This window comes from Lolium rigidum, chromosome 4 (genome assembly GCF_022539505.1).
Source record: "Lolium rigidum isolate FL_2022 chromosome 4, APGP_CSIRO_Lrig_0.1, whole genome shotgun sequence".
NCBI classification, from domain to species: domain Eukaryota; kingdom Viridiplantae; phylum Streptophyta; class Magnoliopsida; order Poales; family Poaceae; genus Lolium; species Lolium rigidum.
In genome coordinates this window covers 47,874,096-47,881,816 of record NC_061511.1, presented here as the reverse complement: position 1 = coordinate 47,881,816, position 7,721 = coordinate 47,874,096, and positions in this window count along the sequence as shown.

The window sequence follows — 7,721 nt, the reverse complement described above, 5'->3', positions numbered from 1 at the left end:
GCCAATTTACGTGCATGATCCTCAGATATGTACGCAACTTTCATTCAATTTGAGCATTTTCATTTGAGCAAGTCTGGTGCCATTTTAAAATTCGTCAATACGAACTGTTCTGTTTTGACAGATTCTGCCTTTTATTTCGCATTGCCTCTTTTGCTATGTTGGATGAATTTCTTTGATCCACTAATGTCCAGTAGCATTATGCAATATCCAGAAGTGTTAAGAATGATTGTGTCACCTCTGAATATGTCAATTTATATTGTGCACTAACCCTCTAATGAGTTGTTTCGAGTTTGGTGTGGAGGAAGTTTTCAAGGATCAAGAGAGGAGTATGATGCAACATGATCAAGGAGAGTGAAAGCTCTAAGCTTGGGGATGCCCCGGTGGTTCACCCCTGCATATATCAAGAAGACTCAAGCTGTCTAAGCTTGGGGATGCCCAAGGCATCCCCTTCTTCATCGACAACATTATCAGGTTCCTCCCCCGAAACTATATTTTTATTCCATCACATCTTATGTGCTTTTTCTTGGAGCGTCGGTTTGTTTTTGTTTTTTGTTTTGTTTGAATAAAATGGATCCTAGCATTCACTTTATGGGAGAGAGACACGCTCCGCTGTAGCATATGGACAAATATGTCCTTGGTTTCTACTCATAGTATTCATGGCGAAGTTTCTCCTTCGTTAAATTGTTATATGGTTGGAATTGGAAAATGATACATGTAGTAATTGCTATTAATGTCTTGGGTAATGTGATACTTGGCAATTGTTGTGCTCATGATTAAGCTCTTGCATCATATGCTTTGCACCCATTAATGAAGAAATACATAGAGCATGCTAAAATTTGGTTTGCATATTTGGTTTCTCTAAGGTCTAGATAATTTCTAGTATTGAGTTTGAACAACAAGGAAGACGGTGTAGAGTTTTATAATGCTTTCAATATGTCTTTTATGTGAGTTTTGCTGCACCGGTTCATCCTTGTGTTTGTTTCATATAGCCTTGCTAGCCTAAACCTTGTATCGAGAGGGAATACTTCTCATGCATCCAAAATACTTGAGCCAACCACTATGCCATTTGTGTCCACCATACCTACCTACTACATGGTATTTTCCGCCATTCCAAAGTAAATTGCTTGAGTGCTACCTTTAAAATTCCATCATTCACCTTTGCAATATATAGCTCATGGGACAAATAGCTTAAAAACTATTGTGGTATTGAATATGTAATTATGCACTTTATCTCTTATTAAGTTGCTTGTTGTGCGATAACCATGATTACTGGGGACGCCATCAGCTATTCATTGTTGAATTTCATGTGAGTTGCTATGCATGTTCGTCTTGTCTGAAGTAAGGGCGATCTACACTGAGTTGAATGGTTTGAGCATGCATATTGTGAGAGAAGAACATTGGGCCGCTAACTAAAGCCATGATCCATGGTGGAAGTTTCAGTTTTGGACAAACATCCTCAAATCTCTAATGAGAAAAGAATTAATTGTTGTTGAATGCTTAAAGCATTAAAAGAGGAGTCCATTATCTGTTGTCTATGTTGTCCCGGTATGGATGTCTAAGTTGAGAATAATCAAAAGCGAGAAATCCAAATGCGAGCTTTCTCCTTAGACCTTTGTACAGGCGGCATAGAGGTACCCCTTTGTGATACTTGGTTAAAGCATATGTATTGCGGTGATAATCCAGGTAGTCCAAGCTAATTAGGACAAGGTGCGGGCACTATTGGTACACTATGCATGAGGCTTGCAACTTATAAGATATAATTTACATGATGCATATGCTTTATTACTACCGTTGACAAAATTGTTTCATGTTTTCAAAATCAAAGCTCTAGCACAAATATAGCAATCGATGCTTTTCCTCTATGGAGGACCATTCTTTTACTTTCAATGTTGAGTCAGTTCACCTATTTCTCTCCACCTCAAGAAGCAAACACTTGTGTGAACTGTGCATTGATTCCTACATACTTGCTTATTGCACTTATTATACTACTCTATGTTGACAATATCCATGAGATATACATGTTACAAGTTGAAAGCAACCGCTGAAACTTAATCTTCTTTTGTGTTGCTTCAATGCCTTTACTTTGAATTATTGCTTTATGAGTTAACTCTTATGCAAGACTTATTAATGCTTGTCTTGAAGTGCTATTCATGAAAAGTCTTTGCTTTATGGTTCACTTGTTTACTCATGTCATATACATTGTTTTGATCGCTGCATTCACTACATATGCTTTACAAATAGTATGATCAAGATTATGATGGCATGTCACTCCAGAAATTATCTGTGTTATCGTTTTACTTGCTCGGGACGAGCAGAACTAAGCTTGGGGATGCTGATACGTCTCCGACGTATCGATAATTTCTTATGTTCCATGCCACATTATTGATGTTATCTACATGTTTTATGCACACTTTATGTCATATTCATGCATTTTCTGGAACTAACCTATTAACAAGATGCCGAAGTGCCGCTTGTCGTTTTCTGCTGTTTTTGGTTTCGAAATCCTAGTAAGGAAATATTCTCGGAATTGGACGAAATCAAAGCCCGTGGGCCTATTTTTCCACGAAGCTTCCAGAAGTCCGAAGGAGAGACGAAGAGGGGCGACGAGGGGGCCACACCCTAGGGCGGCGCGGCCCCCCCTTGGCCGCGCGGCCCTGTGGTGTGGGGCCCCCGTGCCGCCTCTTGACCTGCCCTTCCGCCTACAAATAGCCTCCGTGACGAAACCCCCAGTACCGAGAGCCACGATACGGAAAACCTTCCAGAGACGCCGCCGCCGCCGATCCCATCTCGGGGATCCGGAGAGATCGCCTCCGGCACCCTGCCGGAGAGGGGAATCATCTCCCGGAGGACTCTACGCCGCCATGGTCGCCTCCGGTGTGATGTGTGAGTAGTCTACCCCTGGACTATGGGTCCATAGCAGTAGCTAGATGGTTGTCTTCTCCCCATTGTGCTATCATTGTCGGATCTTGTGAGCTGCCTAACATGATCAAGATCATCTATCCGTAATTCTATATGTTGCGTTTGTTGGGATCCGATGAATAGAGAATACTTGTTATGTTGATTATCAAAGTTATATCTATGTGTTGTTTATGATCTTGCATGCTCTCCGTTATTAGTAGATGCTCTGGCCAAGTTGATGCTAGTAACTCCAAGAGGGAGTATTTATGCTCGATAGTGGGTTCATGTCTCCGTGAATCTGGAGGGGTGACAAGAACCTCTAAGGTTATGGATGTGCTGTTGCCACTAGGGATAAAACATTAGTGCTATGTTCAAGGATGTAGTCACTAGTTACATTACGCGCAATACTTAATGCAATTGTCTGTTGTTAGCAACTTAATACCGGAGGGGGTTCGGATGATAACTCGAAGGTGGACTTTTTAGGCATAGATGCAGTTGGATGGCGGTCTATGTACTTTGTCGTAATGCCCAATTAAATCTCACTATACTCATCATGATATGTATGTGCATTGTCATGCTTTCTTTATTTGTCAATTGCCCAACTGTAATTTGTTCACCCAACATGCTGTTCGTCTTATGGGAGAGACACCTCTAGTGAACTGTGGACCCCGGTCCAATTCTCTTTACTGAAATACAATCTACTGCAATACTTGTTCTACTCGTTTTCTCGCAAACAATCATCTTCCACACAATACGGTTAATCCTTTGTTACAGCAAGCCGGTGAGATTGACAACCTCACTGTTTCGTTGGGGCAAAGTACTTTGGTTGTGTTGTGCAGGTTCCACGTTGGCGCCGGAATCCCTGGTGTTGCGCCGCACTACATCTCACCGCCATCAACCTTCAATGTGCTTCTTGACTCCTACTGGTCCGATTAAACCTTGGTTTCTTACTGAGGGAAACTTGCCGCTGTGCGCATCACACCTTCCTCTTGGGGTTCCCAACGGACGTGCCAACCACACGCATCAATAGACAAGAGTAACATCTGCATATTCAACTAGATTACAAAGCTCATGATCACATAAAGATCACACCATGGGAGAGAGAGATGAACCACATAGCTACCGGTAGAGCCCTCATCCTCGGGGGAGAACTACTCCCTCCTCATCATGGGAGACAGCAACGGCGATGAAGATGGCAGTGGTGTCGATGGAGATGGATTCCGGGGGCACTTCCTCGTCCCGGCGGCGTGCCGGAACAGAGACTTCTGTCCCCCGAACTTGTCTTCGCGATGGCGGCGACTACGGAACTCTTCATGGAATATGACTGATGTCTTTAGGGTTTTCGCATCTGGGAGAATATATAGGCGGAAGGGCGGCCTCGGAGGAGTCCCGAGGGATCCACCCCATATGGCGGCGCGGCAGAGGGGTGGGCCACGCCCCCCTATGGTGTGGCCGCCTCGTGGCTCCTCTTCGTCTCTCCTTCGGACTTCTGGAACACTCCGTGGAAAATAGGGCCGTGGCTTTTGTTTCGTCCACTTCCGAGAATATTTCCTGTGTAGAATTTCTGAAACCAAAAACAGCAGAAAACAGGAACTGGCGCTTCGGCATCTTGTTAATAGGTTAGTCCCGGAAAATGCATAAAAATGATATAAAGTATGAGCAAAACATGTAGGTATTGTCATAAAACTAGCATGGAACATAAGAAATTATAGATACGTTGGAGACGTATCAGACCCGAAGGACCAGCTGTCGACATCGTCTAAGGATGGCAATGGAGCGGGTTTGGATGGATATAGGAAAACCAGATCCATGCCCAAATCCATCAGCCTCGCTCTGCCCCGCCCACGAAAGTATCCATGGCATGGATGTCACCCCAAATCCAAATCCGATGGATACCTGGATATCCATGGATATCCATGCCCATAAAATTTGATTACCATTTCAGTAATATTTCACATGCATTTCATCAATAATAAGCTAACATGAATATTTTGGCAGCATTTCGACATTTTTTCAGTAGCATTTCAGCCGTAATTATATCGACAATTAATAGGAATATCAAAGCAACAATATATCAAATTACCAATGAGGCGGAGCAATCAACGAAGATCCACAGTCAATGCGGCCGGTGAAAGCCCTACTAGCACAAGGCGGTTCCGTGATTATTTAGAGTATAAAATCATTAAGGCTTAAATTAAGGATTTGGTGATTTAGGCCTAAAAAGGACAACCAATCGTAGGTAAAATCGCATGTGTCACTGATATGTGGGTACCACATGTCAGTTGGATATCCATCGAATATCCATGGAGCAAAAGCTCTGCCCGTGCCCGCTCCATGAATTATCGGATATCCGCCCCATGAAATCCATGGACACAACCAACCCTCCATACCCGTGCCCGGCGGGTCGAATATCCGTGGATACCCGGATCCGTGGATAAAATTGCCATGGTGAACGTCGTTGGCCTCCTCCTCGTCGGCCTTCTCGTTCTTTGGCGCCGGTAGCTCCGATGGTCCGGCGAGGTCGACGTAGTTGGCGCCGTGGTCCCTGGCGGACCACACCGCTGACTGCCGCGGGTCGATCGAGATATGCCGGTAGTCTTGATCGACGGAGCGGCCGACAATGTACTGTAGGGCGGGGAAGTCCGCCTCGTCGTCGTCGACACGGAGGGCCACCTGCGCCTCGGCCTCCTTCTCCCACCATTTCTTCTTCGCCGGCAGAAGTGGTGGCGAGGTGTCCTCCTCCTTGACGCGGGAGCGGCGGCCCGACCCCGTCGTCCAACGAGCCGGAGCAGAGGACGCGCGCCTCGTGTCGCAGTGGATGACGACGCCTCCGGAAGGAGGCGCGGGCGCGCGACGGTAGACGGTCCGGTGCGTGAGGTTCCGAACACCGTCCTCCATTCCGGTTCCGGCGCTGACGAGGGATCACCTCGCCAATGCCTACGGATTCTAGACTTGGGTTTCGGAGAAAAGCGACGATGGAGATTCCGGGAGCGAGATTGGGCACACGATATACCCAGCTTTGGGTTCCCTCGGTGGAGGATCCCTACGTGTTGCTAGCAATCTACTATATGATCATAAGTATATTTACATGGTGCCACCGTAGCGGAGCTATGTTGTCTATCTCTTGTCCTCCCTATATCGGGTGCCCTAGCTGGCTTTATATATGCAACCAGCCTAGGTTTCACAAGAGTCCTAGTCAACTACTTCTTTAGGTTGCCTTGTTGAGCCTTCTCCATATTGAGCTGAGCCGAGCCGAGCCAGGTATACTAATAATGGGTACCCGAAGGGTATACCCATGTCAGTAGCCCCCGAGTGTGTAGGGAAGTCGAAGACTTGCATAGAGACTCCAAGCATAATCATCTCCGAAGTCGAAGAAATACAAGGCGAGTCCATTGATCCGAAAAATACATCAGGTCAATGCCATAGATCATGTGTAGCGTAGATGATGTCGACGATTCTCAAAATTATTTTTCTATCGGGTGCGCGGTAGCGCTCCCGATGGGAGTAGCCCCCCGAGTCTATAGGCAAGTGCTTGCACTTGGGCATAGACTTAAGTTGTACTACTCGATGAAGAAGTTGACTATATTTCTGGGCGTTGCCCCTCTTTTTATCGACTCCTGTTTGAAGCCTTAGTGAAATCCATGCACTCCCGATGGGAGTAGGCTCCACTCGAGTCGCAGAGTCGAGTTGAGTCTACAAACCTTTATATATTTACATAATCGAATGAAATTTCCGTGCTTTTTCTCTTTTTCAAATTCTTCGAGACCGAAGAGACACTATATTTTCTTCGTTAAATATATTGTACAGGGATATTGGTAAATGCGGTTGGTTCATCTGACGGATCAGGTACCAGTTAATTGCTCTAGTGGCAAATCCGGATAAACCTACTTCAAAATCATGTCCTCGGACACGAATTCGGGATACTGGCGTAATTCAGAACGTGCCGCTTTAGGACTTACCGAAACTGAATTCCAGCAATATTATCGGGTCCACAGCGTGTCCACCGGGATTTTTCTTCATGTCTGTTGATGTGGATAAAGTAGCAGAGCGCATTCGGGTGCGATGCCACGCCACACATGATGGATCCTGGGGTCTTACCTTCGTGACCTTTTTACGAGTCACGACATTCGAAGTTTTTACCGCGGCGGACGCGCTCCGAGAATATGTTGTCTAGCGCCTTGTTCGGCTGATGTAATGACCCATTTTTCGGGCTATTCTATATTTTTCGCGGCGTGATGGGATGGCCGAATATATTGGGTTCTTCTATATTATCGTCAGGTACATTGATACGTCTCCGACGTATCGATAATTTCTTATGTTCCATGCCACATTATTGATGATATCTACATGTTTTATGCACACTTTATGTCATATTCGTGCATTTTCTGGAACTAACCTATTAACAAGATGCCGAAGTGCCGCTCCTCGTTTTCTCGCTGTTTTTGGTTTCGAAATCCTAGTAACGAAATATTCTCGGAATCGGACGAAATCAACGCCCGGGTTCCTATTTTGCCCGGAAGCATCCGGAACACCCGAGAGCCGCCGGAGGGAAGCCCCGGGGGCCCCACACTACACCCTCGGCGCGGCCGAGGGAGGGCCACGCCGCCCTATGGTGTGGTGGCCCCGGGCCCCTCCGAGGCTGCCCTTCCGCCTATTTAAAGCCTCCGTCGCGAAAACCCTATCACGATCGACGAAACCCACGGAAACCTTCCGCAGCCGCCGCCATCGCGAAGCCAAGATCCGGGGGACAGGAGTCTCCGGTCCCGGCACGCCGCCGGAACGGGGAAGTGCCCCCGGAAGGCTTCTCCATCGACACCGCTGCC